At 36.3% G+C, this 21133-nt stretch overlaps 1 long non-coding RNA gene across 1 annotated transcript in view; it reads right to left on the bottom strand.

Annotated features, from left to right (window-relative positions):
- Nucleotides 1–3460: 3460 nt before the first annotated feature.
- The window catches only part of LOC131487174 (uncharacterized), a 142428-nt gene continuing 124755 nt past the window's right edge, over nucleotides 3461–21133 (bottom strand). The window contains exons 2-3 of the long non-coding RNA XR_009249647.1: nucleotides 8615–8785; nucleotides 3461–3750 (exon numbers count right to left, since the gene is read on the bottom strand). This is a non-coding gene — a long non-coding RNA (uncharacterized LOC131487174). The remainder of the gene's footprint in view (nucleotides 3751–8614; nucleotides 8786–21133) is intronic.

The following is a 21133-nucleotide window of genomic DNA, read 5'->3' as shown; positions in this document are numbered from 1 at the left end:
ATCAACAATGTAATTTAAAAACATGAATGCAAGACAGCTCCAACCCAGTTAAAAATGCAAGAGAACCTAAGACTGAACCATCCTGGGTTGTGAAAATTAATAAATGTAAACCTCACTAAAGTAGACAAGGGATGCAAGAGGGGGAGCCCTATCACTTAATGTCAATTACAAACCCCAATAGGGAAAGCATCTCCTATGAGAAATCAAAATCAACTATCCCTGCAACTCAGCCAATGAAAAACCATCATCACCCTGAATTCTTGCTTTTTTCCCCATGGACTTTCATTCAAAACAATCCTTGATAAGATCCTCCTTCTTCTACATAAAATAATGTTCTTCTACATTGTTGAACTTACCTATGGCTTTGCCTTAAGGTGCTAGTCCTGAATTTCCATTTTCTTATTCCTTAATAAACCCCATTTTTTGCTGGTAAAATAACTTTCAAGGTAAATGTTATGTGATTATAAGAAATAGGATCCAGAGGCAACCCCCAACAACTGTGAGGCTGATGTGCAAATAGGAAATTATACTCACAGCACTAATTGGGCTCACTGCTTTTTTTGTTGACTCTGGAATTTGAAGGTTAATTTTCTTCTGGGTTTTGAGCTCTGCTCTCTTTGTGTTTTGGCTCTTCAGGCTTTCTTCAAGATCTGTTTTAAGGCCTTGTCCTTTCTAAGAGTACTAATTTGGCCTTTAGTCAATTCATTTTTGGACTCAGACTATTCCTATTAGAACTGTGTTGGCTTTCAGTTTGACTCCTGTGCTGGCATTTTATCTGATTCCTTTCAGAACTTGCTGTTCCTATTCATACTGTACTGTTGAGTTTTCCTTTTGCTCTAGACATCAAAGTGTTTTGAACACCACCTACCCCTCTGCCTCTTCAACAACTAGACCCATGGCACAGGGATAACCCCTTTACCGCTGAGCCATTCCTGCCATTTTTAGTTAGGGTCACTGAAGAAATAATATGGGATTCCCTTTAACTATCCTTGTAATTAGGCTAAGAGCAAAGCTGAAAACATTTATATTGATAGCCAGTTTTCCTTTGGGATAGCTCATGACTTTGGAATGTTATGGAAATAATGAAAATTTTGTTGTTGTTGTACTTCTACTGGGATAAATTAAAAATGGCCCCATGTCCAAAATTTATTAGATGCCATAATTTTTTTAATGTTTATTTGTGAGAGAGAGAGAGTGCGAGCAGGGGAGGGAAAGAGAGAGAAGGAGACACAGAATTGGAAGCAGGCACCAGGCTCTGAGCTATCAGCACAAAGCCTGATGTGGGGCTTGAACTCACTAACCATGACATCATGACTTGAGCTGAAGTCAGACGCTTAACCGACAGCCACCCAGGCGCCCCTTGATACTTTTAAAGGTGGCTCTGGCTATTATTAAGGCCCTGGGCCTTCCAAATTCAACTCACTGGAGTTCAAAGGAAACCACCTCACTGACATTTCTGCCTGAAATGCTACTCTCAAGGAAACCAATAGCCAAATCTCTGTAATGACCCAAAGAAGTGTTCTTCCAAATGATAATTTGGAAAATTGACGAGATATCTAGTAATTGCTAATTCAATAAAAGGAATTCTAGTTTTGACCAATTAAAAGATCTAGCCCTACCAGAAATTCTAAAATTTTCACTATTTACTACTTTTGCTGCATTAAACCATTAGACTACTAACACAATGATAGCATTCATAAACCAATATTGGTAGGGAAATATTAATAAGGTCACAAAAAGTGTTCACCTCACTTGTCCTACCTATTCAAAATACAATCCAGGGAAACTTGTTCACCAAGATGGATTTCAGGGGTACCTGGGTGGCTTAAGCAGTTGAGCATCAGACTTGATTTCAGCTCAGGTTATTATCTCACTTTTGTGCAATCCAGCCCCACATCAGCTTCCATGCTGAACATGAAACCTGCTTGGGATTCTCTCTCTCCCTCTCTCTGAAAATAAACAAACATTAAAAAAAATGAAGATGGATTTCATATATATTTCTCATGTCATGGATGTTTTAGTCCTTGCATGGTTTCTCACCAGACTGAAGCTATCCCTTGTATTCAGGCCACTGCTGCTTCTATAGCTAAAAAATTCTGTTAAAAAAATTATCTTTACTTGGGGAAATCCTCTTGAACTTCAGAGTGATAGGGGAAATCAATTTCCTGGTCATGTGCCTTGGACAGGTCTACTCTGTTTGGCTAGTTTTATGACACTTTGTGTGTGTGTGTGCAGATCATCCTCAATCATCATGGTTAGTTGAACACACTAATGGCACTATTAAGACTCAGTTGGCAAAATTTGTAGAGACCCTTCAAATACCTTGGCCCAAACCCCTACTGTTATTTCCTCTAAATTCCATCCCCTTTGAAACTCAGACTCTCATCCTTTGAGATGGTCACCAGGGTATCCAATGCACTTAGCCTCTACCTCCTCTGACCCACACCAAATAAAGGAGATATATTTCTTAAAATTTCTCAACATTTCTCAAAATTTCAAAGTCTGCTGTGCCTACTCTAAGCCATGAACCTATGATTCTAAGATATTATTTAAACTCATCTCTGGTAGAATATCTAGCAGGAAGTTAGCAGCATTGGCTATGACCATAACTATTGTCTTCATATCCTGAAGGTTCCTCATCAGGGTAAATATCAAGTATTAACAATGTTCTTTTTCTTGTGTGAGATTTGGCAGTAATGGCTGTAGTCATTTTGAGAATAGTGAAGGAAGATATTAAATTCTCCCCAAAATACAAGCTATTAAGGCCTCTCCAACTGTTAAGACATTTATAAGCCCAAGATTGATGACGATATCCACAAACAAAAATATATCAAGTGCACAGAGCAAGCCAGACATGTTGACAGTATTTATAGATTCATTTACAGGAAATGAAGAGGAAAAAAACTCAAGTCAAGGATCAGTCTTAGAGAGTTGCCCACAAGTTTCATTAGGCTGGCAAGCTTGGGAAGGGGTAGTCAAGTGAATGGGTCAGGTAAGCAAGTGATGAATTATTATCAGACAAATATGGGTCTGTGCATTTGTGTTGCAGATACAAGGGCCTAGAATCTGTCTTCTAGGAGTTTAATAGTCATTATTTGGTTGGGGGGGGCAGGGAGGAAAAGCTAGATAGGATATGGGATATCAAGAGAAAGCATGGAATAGGAGTTTGGGGATGAAAGCTTGGACTCTGTAGATTATAGCAGAAGGCTCCTTATCAAAAATTATGGTAAAGTTGGGAACATCTGAGAAGTTCAGAGATCAGCATACTACTAGTTGTTATTTATTTACTTTGCAAACTTTTAGTAGAGGAATTATGGCCAATCCACTAGTGATTGATATATTTGAATAATAACATTAACCATTCGAGGTACCAAAGGAGATGAAAGCTGGAAGAAAAATTAGTAAGATTAAAAAATTCATCATTTGGATATATATACATATAAAATCAGGGAGGGAACAACAATAGGTATACAGAAAGCTTTGAGATTTGGCTACCACAGGGGAAGAAGTCCTACTGAGTATCAAACAGCAAAATTCATAAGAATTCCTACCCAGGTAAACAGTAGAACAAAGATCTCAATGAATTTAAAAGTTTTCATTATACTTTTGGCAAATATTAAAGAGTTATTGTACTGACCTGGTCCTGACTTTCAGGAAAGCAGTCTATTCAGATGTTGTCTGCTTCTTCTTTCAGAATATAGTCAATTTGAGGTCTCTAGTTGATTTAGTAGTCCAGCTGGATATAAGAGCCTTTTTAAAAAATAAGAAACATGAATCAGTGCCTTCTAATTTAATGGTGTAAAGGTTGATTAGCCATATCTTGTATGGTCCCTTCCAGTGAGACTGGAGAGAACCTTTGTGCAAGTGTTTTTTTCAATAAATCATGTCTCCAGGTTGATGGTTGTAATGTTCAATGTCTTTTTATTTCTAGAGAATGCTGTGGAAAGACTGTTCTTTGGTAGAACATACTTTGGTAGTATGATTGGTCTCTATGGATTTGATCAGGCTTTTGTAAAATTGGAGTGTATCCCTTTTTATCAGTTGTGGCTCAAAGGAAATAGGGGTAGGAGTATTGGGCATACTGCTATAAGGAGAAGATTCTCATTAAACTTATGTCAGAATTTTAGAACCTCCATATAATTTTTGGAACACTTACCATACACTTACACAAATACAACATAAAGAGGGTTTAGTATTCTTATTGACAATGCTTCCCATGTAATTTAACATATCAAATAAACTTAGTTTAATAGAACTTTTAAATATTCCAGGGACCCTCTAGAAAAAAGTCCCAAAGTTTCTTTCAGGTCAAAAAGACTTAATTTCAAACTGGATTTGGGAAAGCTTGTCAAAAAATGTCAAAAGTTTCATTAGGTGCATGGCTACTTAATTATCTACTTCACTGAAGTGACAAAAAGATTTCAAGGACAGATATAGCTGCAAAAGCCTTAGCTCTTTTTGAATAGAGAAAACTCAGTTCGTTTTTTTTGTTTTGTTTTGTGTTTTGTTTCCTTTTAACTAATCGAAGATGTGATGCAGACAAAACATAGAATTTTTGTTACCCAGGCAGATTATATTAGTAGTAAAGAAACCACGGGGCATCTGGGTGGCTCAGTTAAGCATGGGACTCTAGTCATGATCCCACGGTTTGTGAGATCGAGCCCCACATGAGGTCCCAGGCTGACAGAGTGGAGCCTGCTTAGGATTCTCTTTCTCCCTCTCTTTCTACCCCTCCCCCACTCATTCTCTCTCCCTCTCTTTCAAAATAAACAAATACACTTAGTAAGGAAAACTTGTTTAAAATTACTTAATAAACATCAAATTTTCTTAGATTATAGATCTGTTTAATTTTTAAGTATAATTAATATAGATTGTGTATTACTTTCAGGTGTACAATAGGATTCAACAATTTATATACTTCTCAGGGGTCATCAAGATAAGTGTATTCTTAATCTCATTCATCCCCCCCCCCCCCGCCCACTTCCCCTCTGGCAACCATCAGTTTGTTCTCTGTATGTGATAGTCTGTTTTTATGTTGGTTTCTTTTTTACTTTGTTCATTTTTTTTGTTTCCTAAATTCCACATATGAGTGAAATAATATGGTATTTGTCTTTCTCTGACTTATTCAACTTAGCATTATACCCTTTAGGTCCATCCTTGCCATTGTGAATGGAAAAATTGCATTTCTTTTATGGCTGAGTAATATTCCATTGTGTATATATATACCACTTCTTCTTTACCCATTCATCTGTGGATGAACACTTGGGCTGTTTACATGTCTTGGCTAGTGTAAATATTACTGTAAAACCATAAGGGTACATATATCTTTTTGAATTAGTGTTTGTTTTCTTTGGATAAATATCCAGTAGTAGAATACCTGGATCATAGGGTAGTTCTGTTTTTAATTTTTTTGAAGAGTTGCCATATTGTTTTCCACAGTGGCTGCACCAGTTTGCATTCCCACCAACAGTGCAGGAGGGTTCCTTTTTCTCCACATCCTTGCCTACACTTGTTTCTTATGTTATTGATTTAGCCTCTCTGACAGGTGTGAGGTGATATCTCATTGTGGTTTTGATTTGCATGTCCCTGATGATTAGTGCCTGATGAATCTCAAGAGTATTCTTTAAAAGTATTTTCCCATTTGTCATAATAATAATAATAATAATAATAATAATAATAAAATTCATTTGGCCATTGAGTACATTGTTAAATTTTTCACCAATATGCAGTCTTAGGATAGTTTTACATAAATCTTTAGCTAGCTTAAAAGCTCCTGTTTTATCTGTAGCTTCTTGCTTAGAAAAGTCTTCAAAAGGCTTTGTCTACCTTACTTTTTCCATCTATTCCCTTGCATGTCCAAGTATATGGATAAATTAATAAAGGTCAGAATACCCAGGTTCATAGGTCAGAGTAAATAATTTCTTTAGCAAATCCTAAAGGGTCCTCAAGGCCACAGAGAAGTCCTTAGTAATGGCTTCTAATTCTGCCTTAGTCCAAGAAGTACAGGTAACTGATGAAGTCCTTTCAGCATCCTTCATTACATTTAACTTTAAAAGGAACCTGGATGACTAGGGGTCTAGAGAAACCTCTGAGTTGTCAATATTGAATGGAAGTTCAGCTAAACTAGGTTACACAGGTGGAGGAGGTGGAGGTAGAGAAAGGGTTGAGAAGCTTCAGCTAAGTTTGAGAATCACTTGGAAAGGTTCAGATTAGGAGTGCACAGAGCGCAATGGGCCATTGTTCTGACCTTACCCAAATGACAACAGTGCTACAGATGGCAGTCAGGCACTTTAGATCCTACAGATTAGGCCATGTAATGTTGCCCAAGAAGATCAAGAGACAGGAAAGCAACCAAAAATATTTCTTTAAGGTCTTAGGAATTGCAACCCAGAAGAAGCAGTCTATAAAGTCCATTGAAATAAAAAATGTGCTCTGAATTGCAAACAGGGAGTGCAGACTTGTAAAGGCAACACTCAAAAGGTTACATAAATTGTTTTGAAAGAATTATGGTTCCTACTGCCAGAGTTAAATTGACTGACACAGTATTGACTGTTTAGCTAGAAGTTGCTCCATTATATCTCTATTCCAGTCCAAAGAGGAAAGATGTATTGGAGGAGCTGGTCCAGGTGCAACTGACAAGTTGAAATTGACAAAAGTCAAGAATTCATGGTGTTCTTAACATTCAAACAGGAGATGTGCATAGGTCCTGCTTCCTCAGTATCTTCCTGGCCCTATTTTGAATGATTCTCTCAGCAATGCTTACTTTGGCATCTTCTTTAACAAATAATAGTGACCATCTAATAGAATTGTTATGAAGATTGAGTTATTACATGTCAGGTGCTTAAAACAGTGTTAGCACCTGGAAAGTTCTCAGTAAGTATTCATTATTTATTAGTATTATTACTCAATATGTCATATATCCTATAGGACCCGATTCAGAGTTTATACATGTTAGGAGTTCCAGAAGACATAAAGGTATGTTATAGCAGATTGAGCCTGAGTTTGTAGATATCAGTAAATTGAGCTAAATACAGATTTTTAGCCAAAATTTGAGTGAGGCAGCCTCAAAATCAAAATATTTTGAGGAAACATTTTTATTACTTCATCTGTTTCATGAATGTCATAAAGTAATTCATCCAGCAAAATACTGCATTTTGTATGCTGCAGTTCTTTATGTCTCATGCATTTCTTTGGATTAATTTGTTTCAGTGCTGCTTGCTCATCGTGATGTTGAATTTTTCTCTTACATTAATTCTCCTTACCAAATTCAAGTCTGTGACAATGCTGAAATGTTTACTTCTAAGCTTTTCTGAGTTGGAGCATTAAATCAAAATTCCTTCTTCTCTTGTTCTTAGGAGATGAATACTGCTTTAAATTCCAGATCAGTACACAAAAAGAATGTTATTTTCTTATGGGAGTTCTACAGGTCCAGCCATGTAAATATCCATTCAGGCTGGCTGCTTGTGGTAGCCCAGGGCCAAGGTGTATCCTACCTACATTGTAGACTCACCAGGAACTCTGTGATAAAGACAACACAGGGATGCAGCTCTGTGGTCTCAAGAATCTACAAAGGCAAGAAACCTAAGGCTATGTGCTAACATATGCAGAGGTCATCCTAGAAGGCTTGAGAAGATCATGGATTAGCCTCTATTTCCCTGCCTAAATACCATGCATACTTTTTGCTTCCCCTTTCCAATGTATGCAAAACATAAAGAAAAAAAAATTCTTTTTAGAAACAATTTAACCATGTCTGGACAGACTTGTATTTTTTTTTTTTTTCTGATTTCTTGTGGAATTGTATTTGAAAGCTATTTTAAATTGCTTGAGGTCATAGTCTTCTTGTCTTCTTGATTGCATTTCATGTCCGGTAAGTTCTAGGACAACTGATATTGCAGAAGCTCATACTTGGGAAAGAATTCAGTAAGATTCAATAAGCTTAATTCTACAATTTGTTTAAATAGCCCATATCCAAGCATTTCCCCAGTAGCTTCTAAAAATTTTACCAAAATATGTGTGTTCTTCTGCACCGGTGAACTTTTATTTCTTGGCTCAGTAGTGCCCAAGAAAACTTCACGAAATGTGGCTAAGCTGCCCTAGAAACTTCTGGACAGACCTACTATCATGTGAATCCCTCTTTCTTTTTCTCTGAGGGTACCTTTTGGCCTGGAGGAAATAAAACATAAAATTAAATAGTTGAAACATTGGTTGTGAGACTCTTTGATGTAGCCAAACCTATTGTGAATCTAATGCAACAACTCAGGCTGATTTTAAATTAGACCAACCTTATCTTTTCTCATGGAGCCTATAACACTCACCCACCCCAAACAGCAGGACGCTAGAAATACTTTCAATTTCTGGAATCAATCCTAACTTTAAGACATGGGTATGAGGATTGTAGACAGGGGGCAAAGAATGAGTGTGCTTGTAACTTACTGGGTCTTTCTCTGGAGACTTGATGGACAACTTTAAAAAAGTAAACCAACAACCTGAGCAACAAGGCTGAGTGGGATACAATCACAAAGCTACATTTATTTATAGGCCTGGACAGTTATGCAAATACTTGGCACTTATACTCTCCTTACAATGGACGTCAAAAATAAGTGGCAGTACTTACCAACACAGAGCATCAGTCAGACACCTTCAGTTGGGTAAGGATGGCACACAGGAAGTAACCTCCAGCCATAAGTGGCAGAACTTATATGCTCAGCGGGAAGGCTGGCTGGCTTTTAAAAAATCATTGTTCCTTTTTGCATATGTCTTAGAGGGATCTGAGGGAGTGATGGACCTAGGCAAAGAAGCAGAGGCAACATTCTATGACCTCAATGAAGGATGAAGCCAAAACGAACCCTTGTTTTCTGACTTTTCTTTTTCCAAAGATTGGTTGTCTTAAAAATTATAAATTAATATTCCCAATCATTAATATATGGGACTTGCATATATTTTCTTATGACGTAAAAGAGTTGAACACTCCATATTAAGGATAAACTACTACAAAATAAGGGACACATATCCAAACTATATGTCTAATGAAGATTATCCTTTGCATTAAAAATTTTTTTTTAACGTTTATTTATTTTTGAGACAGAGAGACAGAGCATGAACGGGGGAGGGTCAGAGAGAGGGAGACACAGAATCTGAAACAGGCTCCAAGCTCTGAGCTGTCAGCACAGAGCCCGACGCGGGGCTCGAACTCACGGACCGCGAGATCATGACCTGAGCCAAAGTCGGCTGCCCAACCGACCAAGCCACCCAGGCGCCCCTCCTTTGCATTTTAGATTAATGTCTGCAACCAGTTTGTTTAGTCCTATAATATTTTAACTGCTAAGCAACTTCTCACTCTCTAGAATGCCTGGAGCGTCTTCCTATTTACCTATTTTCAGTAAGAAGTACTTCACTGTTCATGTTTCAAATCATCGATGGCTATTAAAAAAAAAAAGACATGCTCTGGATTTCACTCTGTAACCCAAGGAAAGGTAAGCAACATCTTTCTTCCTCTACAAAGGTTTTTTTTTTTTTTTTAACGCCAATATCCAACGATTACTCAGTCATTCCATGAGCATTCCAAGCACTAAAAGAATTTGTGCATAGACTCAATATTCCTAATCAATGTGACACTTGAATTAAGCTAATTTGTTCAGTGCAAACATGACCTTGAATTATAGAGTAATATTTTAATGTTGCACTAAGAAACTTTACCTACTGGGAAGAATTTTAATTAGAGTATGATAAGAAAACACACATAATTTGGCTCATTGACTCGTTGCTGTTCAGAAAATAATTGGCACTGTTTGGAAGTCACATGGAGGGTTTCACATTAAAGAATCATTTGGACAAATGGATAACCAGGTACACTTTGGAGGGGGAGTAAGTGAGGTCTGAAGTTTATCGTTCTCTTGTTCATTCATGAATGAAATTAAACAATGCTGAAGGTTAAAAAAAACCTCTCTACTTAAAAACATATCTTTGGTGGGGGATCCAAGTTCTTGCTGTTCTTTTTCCCCTTCAGCATCCTGAGGACATTCACATGCAATGAACTATTTAGAAAGGAGTCCAAATGTCTGTATTTTGAGTTTATTCAAACACATTTATGTAGGGCCCACCAAGTGCTTAGCAGGGTTTTGGTGTCTGAAGCACAGTAGTTAAGGCATACCTCTGTCTTCCAGAGGGTTCCAGCCTATTGGAAGAGATCAACATATAAATGGGCATTACCATGTAGAATCATGACTGAAATAACAGGTACGCCACAGGGCTGTTGTCACCTCAACACACCTCAAGTGAAACAAAGTAGTGTATCCAAGGCTATTTCAAATATCTCATTTATTGTGTTTTTTTAAATATAAAAAACAAAGCTTATTATGGAATATAATGTAAACCTGGAAAACCACTGGAGCTACATTATAAAGTTAATGACTCATAAATTCAAGCATCCCTTTTTAATACCCTTTTCATTTCTCACAGACATTTTCCTTGACTTCCAGTCTAGAGGAAGAAAGAAAAAACTTTTCAAAGGGCCTCAATCACAGCACTATGAAACTTCTCCTTCAATGCTCTTGTTATTTAGACAGTTTTCTATTAGTCTGTGAAAGTGTTTGATTGATGTCTATTTCCCACACTATATTATAAATTCTATCAGGGCAGAGACACATCTCTTTTTTCATTCATCTTTGTATCCAGTGCACCCTGAAAAGTGCTTGTCCCACAGTATATATTTAATAAATATTTGTTGGATAGGTGGGTGAAACAAGTATCCTAAGTACAATTCTTTTGGAAAAATGAAGGTGATCTGGTTTAGGGAAGTAATATTGGAACTGAAAACAAACTCTATGGATTTAAGAGATGGGAAAGTAATGCAGGATCTGGTTATTTATTAGACATACGAAGTGAGGGAGAAACAGGTGACAAGGACAACATCCTGATATCCTGAGTTATTGGTAAGATGGTAGTGCCATTCCTTGAGACAGATAAATTATATACCATTGCATTAGAAGAATTTAACAGATATAATGAGAAAACAACTGTGAGAAATGAAAGAAAATGAGAGAGGCACTAAAACATGGGAGATCAGATATGTTCTTAAGAGTCTTTAGGAGAACTAAGAAACTGAATCTTGATTTAGTGAGACATTTAATCTGTTTGTAATAATTTTCTAGGGCTGACATAAATTATTACAAAGTTAGCCACTATTTTTAATTATATATCAACTACTTTATATGCCAACTGTTATTATTCAATTAACTTTGTAGATCAGGAATTTGAGGCATGTAGGGGTTAAAGAAATTGCCCAAGATCTCAGCTTGTAAATAGTAGAGACAGCTTTGGAATCCATCCAGTTTGCATTACTAGCTACTAAAGAATGGTACTTCTGAGTAAATTAAAGCAAACAAAAGGAAATACCAAGGTTATAGAAAATTTGAATAACATAATCAATAGCTTGATCTAATGGATATTAGTGCCTGGGTGACTTGGTTAAGTGTCCAACTCTTCAACGTTTTTTTTTTTTTTTTATTTTTTTATTTTTGGGACAGAGAGAGACAGAGCATGAACGGGGGAGGGGCAGAGAGAGGGAGACACAGAATTGGAAACAGGCTCCAGGCTCCGAGCCATCAGCCCAGAGCCTGACGCGGGGCTCGAACTCACGGACCGCGAGATCGTGACCTGGCTGAAGTCGGACGCTTAACCGACTGCGCCACCCAGGCGCCCCAAGTGTCCAACTCTTGATTTCAGCGCAGGTCATGATCTCACGGTTCATGAGTTTGAGTCCCATGTCAGGCTCTTCACTGACAGTCTATCCCCCTCTATCTGCTTCTCCCCTGCTCATACTCTCTCTCTCCCAAAACAAATATATAAATTTAAAATATATATATTCCTTTCAAATTATGCATGATTCATTTATGAATATTGATCATATTTTCAGGTACAAAATATAACTTAAAACCCAAAATCAGAATTTTACAGACCATGTTTTATGACATTATAATTACATTAAGAGTCACTTTTATGGCTGAGTATCCCATTGTATATATACACTACATATTCTCTATCCATGCCATTTGAAACAACATGTATGGACTTAGAGGATATTATTCTAAGTGAAATAAGTCAGAGAAAGACAAATATTATATGTGTGAAATATATTTAAAAAACAGAAATGAGCAAACAAAACATCAACAACAAAAAAAGACTCCTAAATATAGAAAACAAACTTGTAGTTGTCAGAGGGGAGGAAAGTAGAGTGGTAGGCAAAATAGGTGAAGGTGATTAAGAGGTACAAACATCCCATTATAAAAGAAGTTATGGGAATGAAAAGTACAGCATAGGGAATATAGTCAACAATATTTTAGTAACTTTGGTGACAGATGGTGACGATATTTGTGACATTATGATATGCTTGTCATGATAATTGATGAATCATTGTATTGCATACCAGAAACTAATATAGTATCATGTCAACTGTACATCAATTAAAAATTTTTTAATGTTTATCTTTTCTTGAGACACAGAGCATGAGTGGGGGAGAGGCAGAGAGACAGGGAGAATCAGAAGCAGGCTCCAGGCTCTGAGCTGTCAGCACAGAGCCCTACGCGGGGCTTGGACTTGTCAACTGAGAGATCATGACCCAAGCCAAAGTCAGATGCTCAACTGATTGAGCCACCCAGGTGCCCCTACTGTACATCAATTTAAAACAAAAGGAAGTAGATAATTAAAAACTATCCCCAATACAATTTTTTCCCAAAAATACATATTGCCAAATAATGTGTTGATTAAAGAAGGAATCATTATAGAATTTGGAAAATATTTAGGTCAAAATGAAAATATCAAAATGTATATGACTACATATACTATTTATAAAATATATATGTAAATATGTGTGTATATATATATAAAGTATCAAAACAAATTATAGTAAAACATTCTAAGAATCAATAAAAGCTTTCATATAAAAGAAAACCCAAAGATTAAAAAGCTAAGAATTAAAAAGTAAAGAATTAATGACATAAAACAAATAGTAAAGCATATCAAAAAATCCAAAAACTAGCTTCTTACAAGACTAATTGTTAAAATTCTGTTAAGATTATCATGAAAAAAAGTGAAGACTGTTAGATATTTCTAAAAATCATAAGACATGGCATGAACAATTGAGGGCAATGATTTGGAAATTTGGATGTAATGGGCAATGCCATATAAAATTCTAAGCTCAAGTAGACATAATGAAAAACAGAAAACTCCAATAGGCCTCAGTTAATTAACAAAAATGAATGAATTGTTAAAATTTTCCAACCACGTTCCTTTCAAAATGCATCAGATCTGCATGGGTTTCCAGGAGTTTTCCTGAAGATTCAATCTCAACCTCAAATTATACAATTTTTTCCCCAGAGAACATAGAAGAAACGCTCCTAACTTGTGAAGCAATATAGTCATTAATATTTTGATTCTCTCCCTTCTTGGAACATGGGGGTTGCACTTACCCAGACAGGCATGGCATTGTGACTTATTTTGGCCAGTGGAATAAGTGTGAAATTAACAGGTTCCTCTTTTAAGTGAAAATGTGTAATTCATTGTGTATTCTTCATCTACTGGAATGCTCACAGATCACTGGTGGAGGCAAAGTACCTGCCAGTTTGGGTTCTGGTATGACTTAGAAGAAGAACTGGCCCCTGCTAAGATAGTTGTGCATGTTGTAGGAGAAAAAAAGTTGCATTTAACCACTGATTTTTTTTCAGCTTAGATTATTCTGATTGATAAATGCAGTTGGTCTTACATTATATGAAGATCAATCAAGGGCATCATAATAAAAATAAACTATACAGACCAATTATAGGTCAGAGAACAAAATTGCTAAAGTATTACCAAAGTAAATTTAGCAATGTTAATAAAAGAATCTTTGACCATGTTTTGTTTTCTGAAGATCCAATGTGATTCATTTTATTAGCATATTAAATTATGTAGAGTATAACAGATGCAAAAAAAACTTTAATCCAAAATTCATTTATGATGAAAAATTTTAACAAAGTCAAAATTGAGTGAAATTTTCTTAACTTGATAAGGAGTATGTTTCAAACTCTAAAGCTTATATAATTATAAAATGACAGAATAGATTCCTTTAAATCAGAAACAGTTAAGGACAATTTCTCTTACTGCTTCAGATTAACTACATTGGAAGTCCTAGCCATCTCAGGGAGAAGAAAAAGGAATGAAAACTGTAGCAATTAGAAAGTAAAAACAAAGTAATTTGTTTTTATTGGTGATATAATTCTACATATAAAATATCCAAGAAATCCTATGAAAAAAAATTTAGAACAGAGTTTAGTAAGTTTGATAAACACAATTATATGAAATTATAGTTGACCCTTAACTCAGATTTGAACTGTATGGGTCCACTTACATATGGAATTTTTTTTAATAAAAACAGAGCAGTGCTGCAGTGCTAACAGTCTCTTTGTTATGACTTTAATAACATTTTCTTTTCTCTAGTTTACTGTAAAAATATAGGATACATACAACGCACAAAATATGCTAATTGATTATGTTATTAGTAAGACTTCCAGTCCATAGTAGGCTATTAGTAGCTAAGTTTTAGAGGAGTTAGAAGTTATACACAGATTTTCAACTTTGGGGGAACTGGCAGCTCTAATCCCCATGTTTATTAAGGGTCAATTTTAATTGGATTCTTAAACACACAAGAATAAATAATTCAAAAATATAATTTATAAAATATAAATTTATACCATATTTATAAAATTATAAAATCATAAAAATATAATTTATAAAATAACCATAATGATTCTAAAAAGACCTAGGATTTGATCTAAAAACTATGTAAGGTCTAGTCTTTTGTTGTTGTTGTTGATGATTATCATGTTTTGTCTTTTTTTAAAAATCTATTGTCAAATTGGTTGCTTGTGGGAATGCAAACTGGTGCAGCTGCTCTGGAAAACAGTGTGGAGGTTCCTCAAAAAATTAAAAATAGAACTTCCCTATGACTGAGCAATAGCACTGCTAGGAATTTACTCAAGGGATACAGGAGTGCTGACGCATAGGGGCACTTTCCCCCCAATGTTCATAGCAGTGCTTTCAACAATAGCCAAATTATGGAAAGGGCCTAAAAGTCTATCAACTGATGAATGGATAAAAAATATGAAAGGTCTTTGTAAAGAAAGTATAAAACTACTGAAATAGATAAAAATAAGTCACATTAAATTCAAAGATAAATCATATTCATGGGTAGAGAGACAATATTAAAAGTCCAGTGATTGTTCTGAAAATGAAATTGGAACATTAAAAATTCAGTAAAAGTATACAAGAGGATTAATTTGTTTGAAACTAAGTAACTGTAAGAACGAACAGATGTAAAGGTCAGGGCAAGCATGATAAGTCTTGCTGACATAATTTAGTCAGTAAGACAATGTGACTTTGATGCAAGATAGATGACTTTATCAGAAAAAAAGCACAGAAACAGATCCACTATATATAAAAAATTATAATATAGGTTGCATAAAAACCAGTAGAAAGATAATATATTATTCAACAAGTGGTCTTGGAAAGAAGTAAACTGTAGATAAATAAAATGAGATTTCTATTCTAGCACTGTGTACAATGACTTCCAAGTAGACTAAATACATATTTATGAAGAGCCAAACCTTGAATGCATAACATAAAATACACTGTGCACAGAAGAATAATTTGTTTGATTTTTATTATCTATTTTGAGAGAGTGGGAGAGAGAGAATCCCCAGCAGGTTCCATGCTGTCAGTATGCAGCCTCACATGGGGCTCAATCCCACAAAGTGAGATCATGACCTGAGCCAAAATCAAGTCAGACACTCGAGGCACCTTGAGCCCCGCATTGAGCCCCTTATAGGCCTCTGAGCTGGCAGTGCAGAGCCTGCTTGGGAGAGAGAGAATCCCTCTCTTTCTACCCCTCCCCTGCTCTCCCTCTCTCCCTCTCAAAAAAAAAAAAAAAACTTAAAAAAACCCACACTTTTTTAAAAAGTCAGACACTCAACCAACTGAGCCACCCAGGTACCCCCAAGAATAATTTTTTGATAAACAGAACATTTAAAAATAAATAGATTTGACTGCATTAAAATTTAAATCTTTTATGTGGCCAAGACGTCTAAACAAAGTGGAAGATAAACCACAGACTTGGAGAAGCTATTTATAATATATGTAGCCAAGAATTAGTGTGCATATGTAATAGCTATGAGTAAAATTTTATAAACGACCAAAAGAAAATTGGAAAAGGGGATTGAAAGTTCCTGAAAAGAGGAAAAACCCAGATCTGATAAATGCACAAAAAAAACCAGATCAAATTCATTAATTATGAGGGGAAAACAACGCAATGAAAATATGCCATGTTACTTCAACAAATTGGCAAATACTGAAAGGTTGAAAATGCCAACTGTTGGCAAGGATATGAGGAATGGAAACTCTTATCCTTTGCTGGTGGGAGTATAAATATGTACAACCACTTTGGACTTAGCAAGAACTAGAGGTTAACAGTAGTGCATACCCTACAACAAAGTGATTCCTCTGTGACTAGATTGTAGGTTAGAAACATTCACACATGTATACATGGGTACCTGTATAAGAATATTTATTGCAGCCTGGCAATAATATACACGCATGGCAATAATAAAAACAAATTTCAGGATATTTTCTGGGATAGACGAGGAGAATAAACTCGGCCTTAACAAAATTTGTTTTTAATAAAAATGTCTCGAGCAAATACAACTGTTGTATTGATATATTTCACAATAAATGTTAAGGTTAAAAAAGAAACCCTAAGTTTCTTAAGTGAATATAACAATAATACAGGTTTGAAATATGGGTGGGATTTTAACAGGTTGAAAGGGAGAAAGAATTCCAGATAAGAACTTGGACAAGGGCCAAGCTACAGAGATGGCGATGTGTGGGGTACTTGGAAAAATTGGGGGAGAAACCATATGTCCTAAAAGAGACAGGGTGATGCAGTGGTGAAGAGTAAGGCCTTCAGAGTCAGAGAGAAGGCTTGGTTCTATGCCCTGCTCTAGTGTCCCCTCCATGAGGCTATTTGAGAGTTTAATCAGGAGTACAGAAAAGGTTAGAGCATACTGCTTGCCCCTACCACTTTCTCTACAGTGGCAGCCCTTACTGTTGTGGTCATGGGAAGGTAGAGGGAGTGTGGATGACAAGGGGAAGACAGCTTGTAACTAGAGTCTCACACACCTGGAAAGCCCTGACTTTATCCTGAAGACAGCAAAAAGCCATCAGCAATATTTTATAAGAAAGTAAGTTTAGAGTTTGGGGAATGTGGAGGAGGAGGTTCCTAAGCTCACCTCATCCCATGGATACACCAAAGCAATAATTGCATGTGTTACAACTATGAAAAAGACCTCAGAAGTCAGAATAAATCTTCCACAGCTAGTCAAGAGAAGGACACATCAAAAATGGCAGAAAGTGGGGCATCTGGGTGTTTCAGTCTGTTTAGTGTCTGAATCTTGATTTCAGCTCATGTTATGACCTCATGGTTTGTGAGATGGAGCCCTGGGTTGGTCTCTGTGCTGACAGAGAGAGCCTACTTGGGATTCTCTTTCCCTCTCCCTCTGCCCCTCCCTCCCCACACTCTCTCTCAAAAAATAATAAACATTTTTTTTTAAAAATGACAGGAGGCATAGAGACATTGTCAGGCACCAACCTCCACCCACCCCCCCAAGTACAACTACCCACTAGGAACCTCACAGTCACAGAGAATTAAGAAGATAGACACCACACCAGGCACCCTCAGCCCTGGGGACCTGCACTGGAAAGACAGAAAACCAAGTACCCACCATTAAAGGGCTATCACGCTAAATAACTCAGCCTCAGAGAGAGCATAGAAGCAGCAGTTTGAAAAGCTCCTGAGGTATGATTGGTAGAGATTTACTAATTTTAAGACATGTGTCTGAGGGGCAGGGATCCATAAGAGATTTCTCCAGGAACATAAGCTCTAGCAGACAATTTTCCTTCCCCTCCATGAGCCTAGATAGCTGTGTGCTTGTGGGAGTCAGTGTTTCCCCACAGACATGTCTCACCTAATCTGCTTGCTGCAGCAGGTACCCCTTCAAAGCAGCTCCTTCCCTGCCACACCTGGAAAGCAACCCCTGCTGAAACCAGCACCCCTCCAAAGTGAAACCTGCCCTTTATGTGTTGGGGGATAGATAACACCACATATCATACCCACAGTTCCTACAGCCAGATCTCTTAGCTACCTGCATAGGGAGCATGCCCTGCCCTTCAATGAGCCTGAAGCTATCAAAAAGGCTAAATGCAGATAGCTCGCTGAGTGTTGAGCCCACCAAGTTCTTTTGCCACACAGGGACCAAACCCTGCCGAATGTGGGCAAAGTGGGTCTTGCAGCCAGCTGAGATGAGGGCCAGGCCCATCTACCAGTGTGCCCATAGCAAGCATGGTTTAGCCATAGCGAGAGGGTACACAGAGCCCACACGGAGGATACCGCTGGTAATCAGGGAGTATTGATCTACAGGCTGCAACAGGACCTCTACAACACCACTACTTTCAAGACCAGGCAATGTAGATGACCTATCTAATATACAGAAACAAATCTAGAGAGTGAGACAAAATGAGACAGAGGAACATGTCCCAGATAAATGAACAAGACAAAAATCACAGAAAAGGAACTAAACAAAGCAGATATAAGCAATATGCCTGATAGAGGTTTTTTTTTTTTTTTAATTTCTTAAATGTTTATTTTTGACAGGGAGAGAAGGAGGCACAGAATCTGAAGTAGGCTTTAGGCTCCAAGCTGTCAGCTCAGAGCCCGACACAGGGCTTGAACCCATGAGCCATGAGATCATGACCTGAGCAAAAGTCAGATGCCCAACTGGCTGAACCACCCAGGTGCCTCATGAGTTTAAAGCAATGGTCATAAAGATACTCATTCAACTTTAAGAGTGAATTAACATAGTAAGAACTTAAACAAAGAAATAGAAAATATAAAAAAGAACCAGTCAGAGCTGAAGAATACAATACTTGAAATGAAAAATATACTGGATGGAATCAACAGGAGATTAGAAGATGCAGAAGAATAGATCAGTGATCTGGAAGATAGTGCAATAGTAAGCAACCAAGCTGAATAGGAAAAAGAAAACAGAATGATAAAAATGAGAATAGGCTAAGGGATGTCAGCGACATCATCAAGAACAATAATATATTCACTACAAGAGGGCATAAAACATATTTGAATAAATAAAAGGTGAAAATTCCCCTCATTTATGGAAGGTAACAGACATTGATGGCCAGAAACATAGAAACCTCCAAACAAGATAAACCTAAGGATGTCCATACCAAGACACATATTAATGAAAGTAGAAAAAATGAAAAATAAAGAGGGAATTTTAAGAGCAGCAAGAGAAAATAAAACAATTACATGCAAGGGGAACTCCGTAAGGCTCTTAGCTGTTTCTTCAGCAGAACTTTTCTGCTACAGAGAAAGCATTACATATTCAATGGCATTATATATTCAATGTGCTGAAAGGGAAAATAAAACCCAAAAACCTAAAACCCAGAAAATACACAAAAATGAACCAAAAACCCACAAAAAACTACAACCAAGAATACTTTAGCTGGCAATGTTATTCAGAATTGAAGGAGAAAGATTACCAAACAGATGTTGAAGGAGTTGATCATCAATAAACCAGCTTTATAGGAAATGGTAAGGGAACTTCTTAAATTGAAAAGAAAAGATCATAAACTGAAGAAAATTACTAAAGAAAAAGATTCCACTGGTAAAAGAAAACATACAGTAAATGTGTAGATTAATAGCTATAAAGCCAGTGTGGTGGTTACAACACAAAACTGGTAAAAATGGTTATATCTACAGAAATTAGTTAAAAGTACACAAAATAAAGAGGTAAAATATGCCATAATATACATAAAATGTAGAGGGGGGAGTAAAAAATTAATACTTCTAGAACATGCTCAAATTCAACCATTAACTTGACACAGACTCCTATATACACAGGATGTTATATATGATCCATATGATAACCAAAAATAAAAAAAAACTTACAATAGATACACAAAATATAAAGAGAAAGGAATTCAAGCATAACACAGAGAAAGCTATCAAACCTCAAGTGAAGAGAACAAAAGAACGGAGAAGAACAAAAGCAACCATAAAACAATTAACAAAATGGCAAAAAACTCTCCTTCAAAGTATCAGTAATTACTTTAAATGTAATAGACTAAATGCTCTAATCAAAAGACATAGGGTGACCAGATGTATTAAAAAAAAAAGGAAAGACCCTTCTAAACGTTGCCCGCGGGAAACTTACTTGAGACCTAAAGGCCAATAGTCTGAAAGTAAAGGGAGGAAAAAGATATTCCATGCAAATAAAAGTGAAAAAAAAAAAGCTGGATAGTAATACTTACATCAAAATAGACTTTGAGACAAAGAATGTAATAAGAAACAAAGAAGGGCATTATATAATGATAAAGAGATCAATTCAACAAGAGTACATAACAATTTTAAATATCTGTGCATTCGAGAGAGACACACCTAAATATGCAAAGCAACTATAACAGACATAACTGACAACGAAACAATAATATTAGTGGAACTTAACACCTCACTTACATGAATGGGTACATCCAGACAGAAAATCAATAGGTAAACAGTGGCTTTGAGTAATACATTAGACTAGATGGACTTAACACACACACACACACATATATACATATGTGTGTATATATATATATGTGTGTGTGTGTGTGTGTGTGTGTGTATATATATATATATATATATATATATATATATATATATATATATAACATTCCCTCCCAAAATAGAATACCCATTCTTTTCAACAACACATGGAACATTCTTCAAAACAGAAAAACAGATAACGTGTTAAGACACAAAACAAGTCTCAATAAATTTAAGACAACTGAAATAATTTTCAGTCACAAGAGTAAGAAACTAGAAATCAAATATGAGGGAAAAAAACAGCACAAATACATGGAGGCTAAATAGCATGCTACTACACAACCAATGGGTTAATGAAAAAAATCAACGAGGAAATTAAAAAATATATATACATGGAGACAAATGAAAAGGAATGCACAGTCTTCCCAAATCTTCAGGATGCAGCTAACA

This window comes from Neofelis nebulosa, chromosome 10, assembly GCF_028018385.1.
Source record: "Neofelis nebulosa isolate mNeoNeb1 chromosome 10, mNeoNeb1.pri, whole genome shotgun sequence".
Taxonomy (NCBI): Eukaryota; Metazoa; Chordata; class Mammalia; order Carnivora; family Felidae; genus Neofelis; species Neofelis nebulosa.
Note: the sequence above shows the minus strand (reverse complement) of the source record. Positions and strands in the feature narration are given on the sequence as shown.